The sequence below is a fragment of the Haliotis cracherodii genome, unplaced genomic scaffold, assembly GCF_022045235.1.
Source record: "Haliotis cracherodii isolate W230 unplaced genomic scaffold, xgHalCrac1.p SCAF_19, whole genome shotgun sequence".
Lineage (NCBI taxonomy): Eukaryota > Metazoa > Mollusca > Gastropoda > Lepetellida > Haliotidae > Haliotis > Haliotis cracherodii.
Window position 1 is genome coordinate 9,212,878 of NW_027266274.1, and position 17,414 is coordinate 9,230,291.

Consider the following 17,414-nt stretch of genomic DNA (forward strand, 5'->3'; position numbering starts at 1 on the left):
TCGGAAACGAACCCTACCCTCAGAGAACCTAAGTCCATCTTGTTGCCATGGAAACGTAAAAAAAAAAAAGATTCTAAAATTTCGAGATAGCAAAAGGCACCTGACAGACCTGCAAAGTTTCATGAAAAAATATTAAACGGTTTCTGAGTTATTCTCCGGAAACAAACGTGACGGATGGACGGACGGAGCCCGTTTCTATATCCCCCGCCAGCTTTGTAGGGTGGGGGATAATAAATTGACAATGTACCCTTAACACCTGTTTGGTCGTATTGTGTTATAGGATTTAATTCTCAAACATACCCTTTCAGATCTCTAGAGAGAGGCTTAATGGCCGTGGTCTTGCTGCAAGATGTCATTACAGATGCAGAGAAGTCCTTGTGAGCTTCCTCCTCCAGTTGTTCATACAGGCTCTCCACCATCCCTAGGGGCCCAGGAGGGGGGCGGGGCTGGACATGGGGGAGAATCTCAAGTAAACAGCAGGACTGAGTCATTAACAAAACAAACAAAAGAAATGTGCAATATTTCCATCCATATGAGTGAGGTGCTGCTAACAGTCATTCAAGTAGTGTGGTCTGCTGTCAGTGAGTGAGGTGAGTGAGTGAGTGAGTGACTGAGTGAGGAGAGAGTGAGTGAGTGAGTGAGTGAGTGAGTGAGTGAGTTTATCTCGGAAGTGTCCAAGTAAGAACCTGTCCTGTCATTAAATCAGGAAGGGAAATCTATCAATATTCTAACAGTTGGTGAGGACTACCTCATTAACGCATGCCATTGATCTAAGAAAGTAGGTTTCATTCAACAGATTCAAAGATGTAAGATTTCAGGAAAAACAGGATATTTTGTCAATGTAATATGTAATATGGACTATTTTCATTTCTCAAGAGCTAAACAGCCAATCAGAATTCATAGCCAAGCCAAAGGAGTTTCAAACAACTAGTGTGTGCTAGTATCTCCTTGTTTTTGAGTTATGTCATCTGGATCCTGCTAATCCAGACACACTACTTTCTGTACAATTATGTATTGGAGAAAACACGCTTACAAGGGAAAGTGTTTTTCCATACTTATAAACTGTAAAAAGAAACTTAAACCAACATTTATCAACATTTTTATGTTTCGAACATACTTTCCATGAACCTTGGGAAACGCGCGTAAAATATCTGCTGCTGGCGTACGGATCTTGAAAAGGACATTCTAAAAAGCAGTGTGGCTTATCAACACCTCTGTAGCCTCGTGGTACACTCACTGGGCTACAGATATGAAGGTTGCAAGTTCGATCCTCGGGAACATAAAGAAAACATTTGTCATTTGATTTTACATTTCATTACATGTTACAATCTGAATGGAAGTTACATTAATGAAATACCCAGGACATTATATAAAATCCCTGGGATATTATAGCAAATATGACTTGAATATCCTATAAAATCCCAGGGATATTATATAAAATCCCAGGGGCATTACAACGTCCCTGTTTATGAGATTTAACCCGACTGGAAAGTAAAACCTCACAATAGGTTTTAATGCCTATAGAAAGAAGTCTCTTACTTAACAGCGATCCCAACGAATAGGTTTATAAGTATGGTACATAATCATCCCAAGGATAAACCCAAAGCATAGTAATAGTATCTGTTGGGGGCGATTATGGATAAATATGAAAATATTAACGGTCAGTGTCTATGGTGTCACCATTGTCTATCCGCGATCGAGTTAGAATTAACAATCAGGGACCTGGACAATTTAAGAGGAAAATGTCATTATTATTATTGTATATACCGTATTCTACGTAATAAGCGCCCTGGGCGCTCTCAAAATTAGAATAAAGGGGCTCTTATTAGAATATTATTTTGGTGGAAAAAACAGAGTTGAAAGATAAATTTCGTGGTTTATGCTGACAGTCTTAACTGTTTATATACGACAGATATATTTTTCCAGAATTGAATTCCCCATAATTAACGGTGCATATAACACACGAGTGCATATTATGCGTGAATAAATAAGTCTTGTGTACATTGATCAATCAGAAGGGGTGCTAATTGGGATTGTTCACTAGCCAATATATAACCAAATATCGCCGTGGGCGTGTATTACGTCAAATACGGTAATTGTCTAAGATTCGGAAATCCATGTCTAAAAGGGGTGTAGCTGAGATCTTTCACAAGTGAAGACAACTTTGGAGATATCAATTGGGAAGGTATTGGGGACATCAATTCCCATACCTGTGCTTGAAGACTCTGCATCCTGGGGTCTAATCCAGAATTAAAAACAGTTGGATTTGGCCAAAATACGTCCTGTTCACATATTGTTGTAGTATGGGATATCGGACTGCATTTCGTTATCCTGTTACGCAATGGCCCGCCAGACTCGAAACAAATATGTGATGTCTTAAAGACTAGACTAGCTTACCTTCGATTAATACAACTTTTATTCCCAATATAGGATATTTACCTTACAAAAAATGCCTCATTACCTGGAATGGTACTGGTTTAGCAAGGTTTTACTGTGTAGAGTGATTTCTTGTATGTAATTATTAGCAATGTCAGAGAGCAGTGTTTCATAGTTAACCGCTGACCATCTCCGTAGTTAGTGGTAGAGCATCTGCCTAGAGAGTGTAAGGTCGGTGGTTAGATAAGTAAGGTAGGTCCTGAGGTCCTGAAGGACTTAATCACTAATGGGACTTGACGCCCAGGTGTATCTAAATCTACCACATATGGACTAAAAGAGCTCCCTGACTTTCACTCATAATTCTGAACACTGTGAATTGAATGTGGCAAGTCTTACACCACTTTTACAATCTTTTCCAATATTTGAACAACCTCACAGTTTACCTATTTTGGGAATAGAACCTGGGTTTTCAGAGTGATGGGCCAACGCTTGTACTCCTAGGCTACCCTAACCTGACACTGCACTGACAATCTTACATGTACCTTTGGCGGTTTTGGCGGCAGTTTTGGCGGCGTATAGCAGAGTTCCGGTGCCGCCACTTTCTGTATACGCAGACTCTGCCTCTGTGGTGGGGCTCCCTGAACTCTCAGCTTCCTGCAACAATTAGCTGTCAGGTACATCCCCGGTACATACATCCCCAGGTACATACATCCCCCGGTACATACATCCCCTGGTACATACATCCTCCGGTACATGCATCCCCCGGTACATGCATCCCCCGGTTCATACATCCCCTGATGCATCCCCCGGTACATACATCCCTGGTACATACATCCCCAGATACATGCATCCCCAGGTACATGCATCCCCCGGTACATGCATCCCCCGGTACATGCACCCCCCGGTACATGCATCCCCCGTTACATGCATCCCCCGGTACATACATCCCCAGGTACATGCATCCCCCGGTACATGCACCCCCCGGTACATGCACCAGCCGGTACATATATCCCCAGGTACATACATCCCCCAGTACATGCATTCCCCGGTACATGCATCCCCCGGTACATACATCCCTGGTACATACATCCCCGGTACATACATCCCCCGGTACATGCATCCCCCAGTACATGCATCCCCCGGTACATACATCCCCCGGTACATACATCCCTCGGTACATGCACCCCCCGGTACATACATCCCAGGTACATACATCCCCCGGTACATACATCCCCAGGTACATACATCCCCCGGTACATACATCCCAGGTACATACATCCCAGGTACATGCATCCCCCGGTACATACATCCCAGGTACATACATGCCAGGTACATACATCCCAGGTACATGCATCCCCCGGTACATGCACCCCCCGGTACATACATCCCAGGTACATACATCCCCCGGTACATACATCCCAGGTACATACGTCCCAGGTACATGCATCCCCCGGTACATACATCCCAGGTACATACATCCCCGGTACATACATCCCCCGGTACATGCATCCCCCAGTACATGCATCCCCCGGTACATACATCCCCCGGTACATACATCCCTCGGTACATGCACCCCCCGGTACATACATCCCAGGTACATACATCCCCCGGTACATACATCCCCCGGTACATACATCCCCAGGTACATACATCCCCCGGTACATACATCCCCCGGTACATACATCCCCCGGTACATACACCCCCCCGGTACATACATCCCAGGTACATACATCCCAGGATCATACATCCCCCGGTACATACATCCCAGGTACATCCCCAGATACAACCACGGCTACACCGGTACATCCCCAGGTACATCCCCAGGTTCATCCCAAGGTACATCCCCAGGTAGATCCCAGGTACATTCCAAGGTACATCCCAGGTACATCCCAGATACATCCCCAGGTACATCACAAGGTACATCCCAGGTACATCCCAGGTACATCCCCAGGTACATCCCCGGTACATCCCAAGGTACATTCCAGGTACATCCCAGGTACATCCCAGGTACAAGAACATTTCAGGTACACCCCCAGGTACATCCCCAGGTACGTCCCCAGGAACGTCCCCAGGAACATCCCCAGGTACATCCCAGGTACACCCCCAGGTACATCCCAAGGTACATCCCCAGGTACATCCCCAGGTACATCCCAAGGTACATCCCCAGGTACATCCCAAGGTACACCCCCAGGTACATCCTAGGTACATCCCCAGGTACATCCCCAGGTATATCCCCAGGTACGTCCCCAAGTACGTCCCCAAGTACATCCCCAGGTATATCCCAAGGTACATCCCCAGGTACATCCCCAGGTACATCCCCAGGTATGTCCCTAAGTACATTCCAGGTACACCCCCGGGTACATACCCAGGTACACCCCCCAGGTACACCCCCAGGTACATCCCAAGTACATCCCAGGTACACCCCCAGGTACATCCACAGATACACCCCCGGGAACGTCCCCAGGTACATCCCAGGTACACCCCCAGGTACATCCCCAGGTACATCCACAGATACACCCCCAGGTACATCCCAGATACACCCCCGGGTACATCCCCAGGTACACCCCCCAGGTACACCCCCAGCTTCATCCCAAGTACATCCCAGGTACACCCCCAGGTACATCCCCAGATACATCCCCGGGTACATCCCCAGGTACACCCCCCAGGTACACCCCCAGGTACATCCCAAGTACATCCCAGGTACACCCCCAGGTACATCCACAGATACACACCCGGGAACGTCCCCAGGTACATCCCAGGTACACCCCCAGGTACATCCCCAGGTACATCCACAGATACACCCCCAGGTACATCCCAGATACACACCCGGGAACGTCCCCAGGTACATCCCAGGTACACCCCCAGGTACATCCCCAGGTACATCCACAGATACACCCCCAGGTACATCCCAGATACACCCCCGGGTACATCCCCAGGTACACCCCCCCGGTACACCCCCAGGTCCATCCCAAGTACATCCCAGGTACACCCCCCAGGTACACCCCCAGGTCCATCCCAAGTACATCCCAGGTACACCCCCAGGTACATCCCCAGATACATCCCCGGGTACATCCCCAGGTACACCCCCCAGGTACACCCCCAGGTACATCCCAAGTACATCCCAGGTACACCCCCAGGTACATCCCCAGGTACATCCACAGATACACCCCCAGGTACATCCCAGATACACCCCCGGGTACATCCCCAGGTACACCCCCCAGGTACACCCCCAGCTTCATCCCAAGTACATCCCAGGTACACCCCCAGGTACATCCCCAGATACATCCCCGGGTACATCCCCAGGTACACCCCCCAGGTACACCCCCAGGTACATCCCAAGTACATCCCAGGTACACCCCCAGGTACATCCACAGATACACACCCGGGAACGTCCCCAGGTACATCCCAGGTACACCCCCAGGTACATCCCCAGGTACATCCACAGATACACCCCCAGGTACATCCCAGATACACCCCCGGGTACATCCCCAGGTACACCCCCCCGGTACACCCCCAGGTCCATCCCAAGTACATCCCATGTACACCCCCAGGTACATCCCCAGATACATCCCCGGGTACATCCCCAGGTACACCCCCCAGGTACACCCCCAGGTACATCCCAAGTACATCCCAGGTACACCCCCAGGTACATCCACAGATACACCCCCGGGAACGTCCCCAGGTACATATCAGGTACACCCCCAGGTACATCCCCAGGTACATCCACAGATACACCCCCAGGTACATCCAAGATACACCCCCGGGTACATACCCAGGTACACCCCCAGGTACATCCCAAGTACATCCCAGGTACACCCTCAGCTACATCCACAGATACATCCACAGATACACCCCCAGGTACATCCCCAGGTACGTCCCCAGGTACATCCCCAGGTACATCCCAAGGTACACCCCCAGGTACATCCCAAGGTACATCCCCAGGTATATCCCCAGGTTCATCCCCAGGTACATCCCCAGGTACATCCCATGATGACACACAATCACCTTGGTCACACAAAGTAACCATCCGATCTCACTTGTATAATCCTTTCAGCTTCTTTGGTGTCGTTTTCAGCTTTTTTGGTGTCGCTACCAGTTCACGAAACTGCTGTTTGGCCTGACAAAAAAAATACAATCCAGACATGTGATTTAACCGTATTCAGCATTCTTGATGGTCATGATAGTGTGGTGATTCTACTGCCTCTGATGATACAGTACACCACCATGCATACTAAGTGGACTTCAACAAGCCTTTACAAAAACAATTATAATAGAGATTATAAAATAGGTCAAGGCCACCACCTCCTGTATTCAACATAACCCACCCCCTGTATTCAATATAACCCACCTCCTGTATTCAACATAATCCACCTCCTGTATTCAACATAACCTACCTCCTGTATTCAACATTACCCACCTCCTGTATTCAATATAACCCACCATCTGTATTCAACATAATCCACCTCCTGTATTCAACATAACCTACCTCCTGTATTCAACATTACCCACCTCCTGTATTCAATATAACCCACCTCCTGTGTTCAACATAACCCACCTCCTGTATTCAACATAACCCACCTCCTGTATTCAACATTACCCACCTCTTGTATTCAACATAACCCACCTCCTGTATTCAACATAACCTACCACCTGTATTCAACATAACCCACCTTCTGTATTCAACATAACCCACCTCCTGTATTCAATATAGCCCACCTCCTGTATTCAACATAACCCACCTCCTGTATTCAACATAACCTACCTCCTGTATTCAACATTACCCACCTCCTGTATTCAATATAACCCACCTCCTGTGTTCAACATAACCCACCTCCTGTATTCAACATAACCCACCTCCTGTATTCAACATAACCCACCTCCTGTATTCAATATAGCCAACCTCCTGTATTCAATATAACCCACCTCCTGTATTCCCAGCTGTGTCAAGAAAGCTGCATTGGCTCTGATGTTTTCCTGGCGCATCTTCTCATACGCCATGGCATCTTCTTCCATCTGAAATGACAAGCCGCTAAGGGATGGAACTCATGGCCAATTAATCCTCACACAGCTAAGGGAGGGAACTCATGGTCAGTGTATCCTCACACAGCTAAGGGAGGGAACTCACGGTCAGTGTATCCTCACACAGCTAAGGGAGGCAACTCACAGTCAGTGTATCCTCACACAGCTAAGGTAAGGAACTCACAGTCAGTGTATCCTCACACAGCTAAGGGAGGCAACTCACAGCTAGTGTATCCTCACACATCTAAGGAGGCAACTCACGGCTAGTAAATACTCACACATCTAAGGGAGGGAACTCACTACCAGTGTATCCTCACATAGTTATGGGGGGAACTCAAGGCCAGGTTATCCTCACACATCTAAGGGCGGGAACTCATTACAGTGATCCTCCCTTAGCTAATGGAGTGAACTATCGGCCAATATATAATTCACACATCTAAGGGAGGGAACTCAAGGCTAGTGTATCCTCACACAGCTAAGGGAGGGAACTCATAGCTAGTGTATCCTGACACAGCTGAAGGAGGGAACTCACGCCTAGTATTTCCTCAGACAGCTAATGCAGGGAGCTCATGGCCAGTGTATCCTCACACAGCTAAGGGAGGGAACTCACGGCCAGTGTATCCTAACAGTTGAGGGAGGGAACTCACGGCCAGTATATCCTCGCACATCTAAGGGAGGGAACTCATGGCTAGTGTATCCTCACGCGGCTAAGGGAGGGATCTTATGACCAGTGTATCCTCACACACCTGAGGGAGGGAACTCACAGCCAGTGTATCCTCATGCCGCTAAGGGAGGGAACTCACTACCAGTGTATCCTCACACAGCTAAGGGAGGGAACACACGTCCAGTGTATCCTCACACAACTAAGGGAGGGAACTCACGGCCAGTGTATCCTCACACAGCGGAAGGAGAGATCACACAATGTGCTGCACTTCATCATCCATCAATTTGTGAGAATTTGTGGCTTAAAACATTTCCACTGCTGCAATATCAGTTTACTCACTTCAGCATCCGTGTCAGACTCTGTAGATTCAGACTTTTTCCGCTTCAGTTTGATAGATTTCAAGGCTGATGGCATCTTCTGAGGCGACGACTGCCTGGTAGGTGACATGTTGAAAGTGACGGATCGCTTCCTTCCACGAGTGACTCTTATCGTTACACCTGCTTCATCTTTCCACAAGTTAGGCTCCAGCTGAACATTTCAAAATACAATAAGAACATTCCACAAAATCAAAGACTAAAAACTTGACATTAACAACACTTCCATTCACCATGAAGTGCTAGAGTACCCATAACATCATGTGACTCACTATTGTTTTAGGGGCGGTCAGGTAGCCTAGTGTTAAAGCGTTCGCTCGTCACACCAAAGACCCGTGTCCAATTCCCGATATGGGTACAATGTGTGAAGCCCATTTCTGGTGTTGCCTACCGTAATATTGCTGGAATATTGCTAAAATATCCTCACACAACTAAGGGAGGGAAGTCACGGTCAGTGTATCCTCACATAGCTAAGTGAGGGAACTCACGGCCAGTGTATCCTCACACAGCTAAGGGAGGGAACTCACGGCCAGTGTGTCCTCCAACAGCTAAGGGAGGGAACTCACGGCCAGTGTATCCTCACACAGCTGAGGGAGGGAACTCACGGCCAGTGTATCCTCACACAGCTAAGGGAGGGAACTCACGGCCAGTGTATCCTCACACAGCTGAGGGAGAGATCACACAATGTGCTGCACTTCGTCATCCATCAACTTGTGAGAATTTGTGGCTTTACACATTTCCACTGCTGCAATATCAGTTTACTTACTTCAACATCTGTGTCAGACTCTGTAGATTCAGTCTTTATCGACATGGTAGGTGACATGTTGAAAGTGACGGATCGCTTCCTTCCACGAGTGACTCTTATCTTTACACCTGCTTCATCTTTCCACAAGTTAGGCTCCAGCTGAACATTTCAAAATACAATAAGAAAATTCCACAAAATCAAAGACTAAAAACCTGACATTAACAACACTTCAATTCACCATGAAGCACTAGAGTACCCATAACATCATGTGACTCACTATTGTTTTAGGGGCAGTCAGGTAGCCTAGTGTTAAAGCATTCGCTCATCACACCAAAGACCCAGGTTCAATTCCCAATATGGGTACAATGTGTGAAGCCCATTTCTGGTGTTCCCTACCGTAATATTGCTGGAATATTGCTAAAAGCAGCATAAAACCATACACTCACTCACTCATCCACTCGTTTCACGCCACATACAGCAACATTGCAACATTATCCCAACTGTCTGTAAATATTGGATTCTGCAGTCTTGCCAGTCCACAGGTAAACCAGTCAGCAAGATACCACATTGTTACCTCCCAATCCTTCATCGAGTCAACCTTTATTACAAACATATCTCAGAGTTTTCCATAATCATTGCATCCTATACACAATCTTCCCGAGGCAAGAGAGTAAACTGACTTTAAAAGTCCAGTTTCCACCCTTGCCGAACTAGGCTGGAATTCCTGGGCTCAATCATAGCGCCACCAGTGGCTATTACGCGTTATGTCACTTCTAAACCTCTCCTATGGACCAATCCGATTCCAACTTGCATTTGATTCAAACAAAATGGAGGCGCCCAGACAAGACGATCAGATCGATAATCAAGATCTATGTAGTGATAAAACGGGTCTTACATCGCAAAGTGCATCAAATCACGTGAGCACCTTGATTAAAATCATGAAAAGATTTGGAAAATATCTGTTGACAACGAGTTGGCGGTGCACATTCTTTGCAAATCCTGCAATCAACCGAAATCAGCACGACAGTCTACGAACCGGATTTCAAATTCGTTGCGCGATTTTGATTGGACTATGCATAGACTCGTTAGTCCAGCCAAAATGTAACTCCATAATACCAGCCTAGTTCGACAAGGGTGGAAACTGGACTCTTAAAGTCAGTTAACTCCTTTGCCTCGGGAAGATGCCTATACACAAAAACTGATAAAGTATGCAAATAATTTTCACTGCAAGCCCCATTGGATGTCAAAGCTTGTTTGAATCACTACAACCAATTCAATATTATCCATCACAGGATGCCAACTCATTCCCTTCACTGAGCATGTACAGGCTTATGTAACTGTGATGCTGGAAAAACAAACAAACAAAACACACAAGGTGGAAATCAGTTAAATTGATAAACCTTGGACATGATTGTTTACCTCTTTGAGCAGCCTCTTGGATCTGAATCCTCGTCCTCCAAACGGATCTTCGTTCTCCTTTGTATCCACTTTCTAAAGTAGCAAAACATCAATTCCTAATATACTCTTCAAAAGAAGAAACGCAAAACGGATATTTTCGGCCATAAAAGCAAAAGTAGCGGACATAGAGGTGCAAAATGAAGAGGTTTAATGTGTTATAGTGTCAGTGACAAATTTCCCAGACCAAAATGATCACAACAAGGACTGCATGCAAACCATTAGTCGGAAAACGTACAATTTGGATTTACATTTGAGTGTAATGCAGGGATAGTCAGAAATCAATGATTGTGTTTCTTTTGTTTAGTTACTACGCAAATTATAATAAATTGTGCTGTCTCAGCGAGTAAAGGTTCGGAATCCAGTGAACTCACACAAGGTGAACCCGTGAAGATCCGGGTTAGAATAGGTCTTCTGCAACCCATGCTTGTCGTAAGAGGCGACTAACGGGATCAGGTGGTCAGGCTTGCTGACTTGGTTGATGCTTGTCATCGTATCTCAATTGCGTGGATCGTTGCCCATGATATCAAACACTTGATTGTCTGGTCCATACTCGATTATCTACAGACCACCATTATACAGCTGGGATATTGCTGAGTGTGGCGTTAAACAACAAATAAACAAACAAAACACACAAGGTGAAAGTCAATTAAATTAAATAACCCACGGACATGATTGCTTACCTCTTTGAGCAGCCTCTTGGATCTGGATAATCTTCGTCCTCCAGCGGGATCCACGTTCTCCTTTGAATCCACTTTCTAAAGCAGCAAAACATAATACATGTATTCCAAGCAGTTCTAAACATTATTCCAAGCAGTTCTAAAAATAATATTCCAAGCAGTTCTAAACATATTCCAAGCAGTTCTAAACATCATATTCCAAGCAGATCTAAACATTATTCCAAGCAGTTCTAAACATCATATTCCAAGCAGTTCTAAACATAATATTTCAAGCAGTTCTAAACATAATATTCCAAGCAGTTCTAAACATAATATTCCAAGCAGTTCTGAACATTATATTCCTAGCAGTTCTAAAGATGATATTCCAAGCAGTTCTAAACATTATATTCCAAGCAGTTCTAAACATTATATTCCAAGCAGTTCTAAACAGAACACTCCAAGCAGTTCTAAACAGAACATTCCAAGCAGTTCTAAACAGAACATTCCAAGCAGTTCTAAACATTATATTCCAAGCAGTTCTAAACATTATATTCCAAGCAGTTCCAGACATTAATATTCCAAGCAGTTGTAAACATAATATACCAAGCAGTTGTAAACATAATATACCAAGCAGATCTAAACATTATTCCAAGCAGTTCTAAACAACATATTCCAAGCAGTTCTAAACATAATATTTCAAGCAGTTCTAAACATAATATTCCAAGCAGTTCTAAACATAATATTCCAAGCAGTTCTGAACATTATATTCCTAGCAGTTCTAAAGATGATATTCCAAGCAGTTCTAAACATTATATTCCAAGCAGTTCTAAACATTATATTCCAAGCAGTTCTAAACAGAACATTCCAAGCAGTTCTAAACAGAACATTCCAAGCAGTTCTAAACAGAACATTCCAAGCAGTTCTAAACAGAACATTCCAAGCAGTTCTAAACATTATATTCCAAGCAGTTCTAAACATTATATTCCAAGCAGTTCCAGACATTAATATTCCAAGCAGTTGTAAACATAATATACCAAGCAGTTGTAAACATAATATACCAAGCAGTTGTAAACATAATATACCAAGCAGTTCTAGACATTATATTCCAAGCAGTTCTAAACATAATATACCAAGGAGTTCTAGACATTAATATTCCAAGCAGTTCTTAACATTATTATTTCAAGCAAAATCAAGTAAGCATTTGTTTGCTTGCTGCTTAATTTTGCAACTCATATAATTTGTTTATTTGTTTCTTTTTTACCACCACACTCAGCAATATTCCAGCAATATGACAACAGACTGTAAATAATAAAATCTTGACTAGATTATCCAGTGATGCTGATGGAGTTGTTCTCGTCCGAGGTACTACAGACATGAACCTGTGGTACAATTATATAATCTAAATCATGAAATTATTGGTCACCAAATAATGGGATTGTCAAAAGCAGGAGATTCCAATATCACACATTCCGATGAGATTGTACAGGCTGCAGGTGTTGTTACATGACGTAGTGCAATCCTTTGATGGTAAACAAGAGTGATATGTATTCACCACGACTCCTTCTGCTTTAGCACGCATGTTCACTATGTAGGTGAGCAGTGTTTTGTTTGCAATTATATATATATAAGTCATTAGATTATTTGACAGGTTACCAAGACAGTGTTCTCGCTGGCGTTTGAAACAGCCAGTCCACCAGGACTGGCAACTTTAAAATTTACCATTCCCACCTAATCTTTGTCAGTCCCAACTTTCAACAAATAAATAAATGAATGAAAAAATTGCCTGGTTTTTCTTCTTTTAACATCATGTTCAATGCAATGACGTCATCTCTGAAGTAACTTAGTCAGATCCACATGTCATTCACACAAAGTTCAGTCACAATTTTCTCTTTTGTTTTTGAGTATTTCGAGACCAAGTCACTACAAGTATATATTTAGGAGATAAACATACTGTGTTTTCAATGTAGAGCTAGGTTACCTGTAGATTTAACCCCGCTAAATTGAATTTGGAACCGAACGCGCAGCGTGAGGTTTCAAATGTTAAATTTAGCGCGGTTAAATCTACAGGTAACCTAGCTCTACATTGAAAACACAGTATGTTTATCTCCATTCTACCATGACTAAATAAAACGCGAACTCTTTGATGTTAGCAAATATACAGAGTGAAGCGGCACGGGTTAAGTTCAGTGTTTTGAGTGGGTTATCGATCTGAATTACAGAATCGCCGAACAAAATATGGTGATGTATATACTCAAGCAGTTTGTTTACACCGAAATACTTCACTCGAACATATGACAAGGCATTGAAAGCATATATAACCACAGCAACTTGGTAAGCTAACATGAGGTGGGCATCCCTAAAGAAAACAAAGCAAGCTTTGCAAGGCTTTCGCTCCACATCTCACGTCACTATTATGACGTCATATCGCTCATTGTGAGGCAAAAGATATGACATCACAGTCGTATATAGAAAAGCGCCAAAATTCCAAGCTCTCTGTTGTCTCCAAAATGTAAATACATTCCCTTTGTTGATTTCTGTCGTGTTTTCTGGACGAAATGTATTGCCACACATCCTTTCAATATTGTAGTAACCGCATCTGTGCATTTTGTAACCTGTAATTTTAGATATAATTATTTAAATATGCCTACCGACAATGACTGAAAATAGTACTATTCTATGAATATTAGCTTCCGCGGTGATGCAGCCGTCAAACCAGCTGTTTCAATCAGAGGGGGTTTATTGTGATTTAATAGCCTCTGATTGACCAATCAGAATCGAGTAAATTCCAAATTCATGGTAGAATTAACCTCAAAGCAAAGCAAAATGTTATTTCCTTGCACTAAAAATAGACAAGAGGGATAATATCTAATATTTATAAGGTACTTTATTTGCCGGTCCACAGGGACTGGTAGTCACACGAATTACCGGTCTAAGCCTAATTTTATCGGTAAAAAACTGGTAATTACCGGTAAACGGGAACTCTGCCAAGAAGAAAGTGGCCATCATACTCGGTTACTGACTGTCATAACTGCTTGATCAACTTGTGTAGACAAACTGCAGATCTTAGCAAGGAGGACTGTCTAAATCTAGCGCTCAATAACGTTGTTTATTGCAAGCTTTCTAATATGTCATTGTTTCAGTCCTGACAATATATTCTCATATGTGCAGATAAATATGTGTCCCTTAATCAATGGGAGCAGGGGACATTCACGTTTTTGCGTCATTCTCATGACTTACAGCTTATCAAATTGTACCATAGATATATGTTCATATCTTTTTGTGCCCTGTGAAGATCCATGCTTGCCGTAAGAGGCAACTATGCATGTCGTACAAAGCTACTAACGGGATTAAGTTGTTAAGTTGCTGACTTAGTCCCGTTAATCTGACATGGTTGGTTGCATATAACTATGTCAGATTAACAAGTGTGTTGGATAAAGGAAAATAAGTATAGTATCAACGTTCGTTAAAAACATAGTCTGGAATGGAAGTCGCAAGTTTAAAACAAGATCTGCAAAGCTTAAGACTTGTTTCGCATCAAAACACTGGCTGTGTACTCGCGCACAGATGACGTACGCTGATCACTGTGTCGGATTAACGAGACTTATTAATGAGTGATTTCCGTAATTTGTTTCAAATTAGGTGTGTCTGAGTCAGAGTGCAAGACTGTCGGAGTAACGGGTCTATATAGTACTGATTTAATCGGTTCCAATCATTAATATCAGATAAAGCCAATTGTCGGATTAACGAGTGTCTGGATTAACGAGGCTTGACTGTTCGTGTATTGATGCTCATGACATCAATCAGTGGATTGTCTGGTCAAGAAGTTTTACAGACCATGAGTGAGGGGTTAAACCCACGAGCACAGGTATGGTGCATAATCAGGGGGAACCGGGTTTGAACCCATGATCATAGGTTTCTGTCGTGCCTACAAAAGGCAACTCTGCAAACTTAATTGTGTCGCCTTCATTGTAACTATGGTTCGAGGCCAGAAGACAACATGAGTAACATTGCAGTTGGAAATGATGAATTGGGAAACTCACTATATTTGGAACTAAACAGGAATCATGGCGATCTATTAAAGAAGAAACTTGTGAAAATACCCAGAAAGTAAACTGTATACTTCTTCTTGAGGAATAGTGAAGTAAGCAGCTATTTTGTCCAGTATGTGACTCGATACTAACCCTTTTATGGCTGCATGAACATCGTACAAGTACGAAACTAGTCGAGACCAAGCCCCTGGTACCAAAACAAAGAAGCTGGGTACAAAAGATGTAAACATCTGGGTACCTTTTGACATATCCAGTTGTACCCTTGGTACATATCGACAGTACCCATATCAAGAACGATCCCATCAGCTCCAGGGATTGATATCATGAGCATCGATCACGCAATTTTGATACGATGACATGTAATCAAGCAAGTCTTATGATATCTTAACATGAGTAATGTCAGCTACTTATGAGGTGAGGTGAGGTGAAATTGGGTTTAACATCGCGTCCAAGATTATTGCACTTATATAGTGACATGTGCTACTTATGAAAATGTGGGGCGGTCGGGTAGCCTTGTGGTTAAAGCGTTCGCTCGTCACGCTGAAGACCCGGGATTCGATTCCCGACATGGGTACAATGTGTGAAGCCCATTTCTGGTGTCCCACGCCGTGATATTGCTGGAATATTGCTAAAAGTGGCGTAAAACCATACTCACTCGCTCGCTCACTTATGAGAATGTCAACCATGGTTCTTTTATGTGTGCTTCTTTTCTATGTCAAATAATTATTTAGTTTTTTTCATTTTTAACCATCCGAGAACTGCATTTGTGCCAGGCAAAGTACAAGCTTCAATTTCTTTTGTGCACGGTGCATAGGGCCCATAAAATCTCCTTTACCTACTAGTCTACAATAGGCCTGCATAAGAAATAGCCAGCAAAAATAATGAAAACTGTCAATTGATCTTTCTTTCAAAACGTTTCAAGTAATGATTGTCAATCTACCTGTAGCAGGGCATGGGGTCATCCCACAGATGACATCCTCACCTTGTCGGCTTGCTGACTGGGTTTACCTCTTTGGTCATGTGGACAAGGCGTCCAGCCTCGGATCAGAAGGTCCGTGTTTCGAATCCCATCACGGGACTCAGAAATTTTATGGCCGCTACATGCCCAAATTCATGTGTAGAAAAACTTTAAACCATTCAAGACACGAGTACAGGATCATGTTTAATGCCCTAAATTTATCACCCATAAATAATTCGTGTTTTTCAACTGTGAAATGACAAACAGCTATTTCAAACATGATCCGATGACATTGGTAATGCGCTCTGGAAAGTCACACTGAACCAAATACGTATATAGATCTAGATCTATATGCGTCTTTGATTGAACCAACTAGGAGTGCAACTGTATTTAATGAATATGTTGGAATCTCACTATCTGACATGTTCAAACTGTTCTCATGGTTTCTAGTATTACTTACTGTGCGACTTGAACGTCTTCTGGGTGAGGCTGGCATTTTGCCAATTATGTAAGTCAGAGTACCTATATGTTCCAGAAAAAAATGTCTCCTTTACTTCTCAAAATAACTCCCGCGAAAATGTCATGCAATGTTGACATGTGCGCCCCAACTCTGGATTTGAAAACATTTGAGTAACCCGTCTGTAAACAGAACAAGAACGCAAAGGTCTTGCGTAACATACTTGAAAAAACAGTTTCGGGGAGCATATATTTTGGTTGGTATCACTGCCAGGTGGTATGAATTAGTTAAGAACATTGTATAATCATGAGAATTTACTCTCAAGATTTTAAATAGGGGGCTCTAATTAGAATATTATTTTAATGAAATAACACAGAGTTGATAGATCGTAAATTTCGTGGTTTATGCTGACAGCCTGAAATGTTTATATACGACAGATATATTTTCCAGAATTTAATTACCCATAATTAAGGGTGCATATAACACACGGCTGCGTATTATAGGCGAATAAAAAAAAGTCTTGTGTACATTGATCAATCGGAAGAGGTGACTAACTGGGATTGTTCACTAGCCAATATATATTAGCAAATATTGCAATGGGCGCTTATTAGAGCGGGGCGCTTATTACGTCGAATACGGTAAATGAAATCTATTTCAA

At 43.5% G+C, this 17,414-nt stretch overlaps 1 pseudogene; it reads right to left on the reverse strand.

Annotated features, from left to right (window-relative positions):
- LOC139466927 (uncharacterized) overlaps positions 1–16,883 on the reverse strand; it is a 30,685-nt pseudogene extending 13,802 nt beyond the window's left edge.
- Between the last annotated feature and the right edge of the window lie 531 nt (positions 16,884–17,414).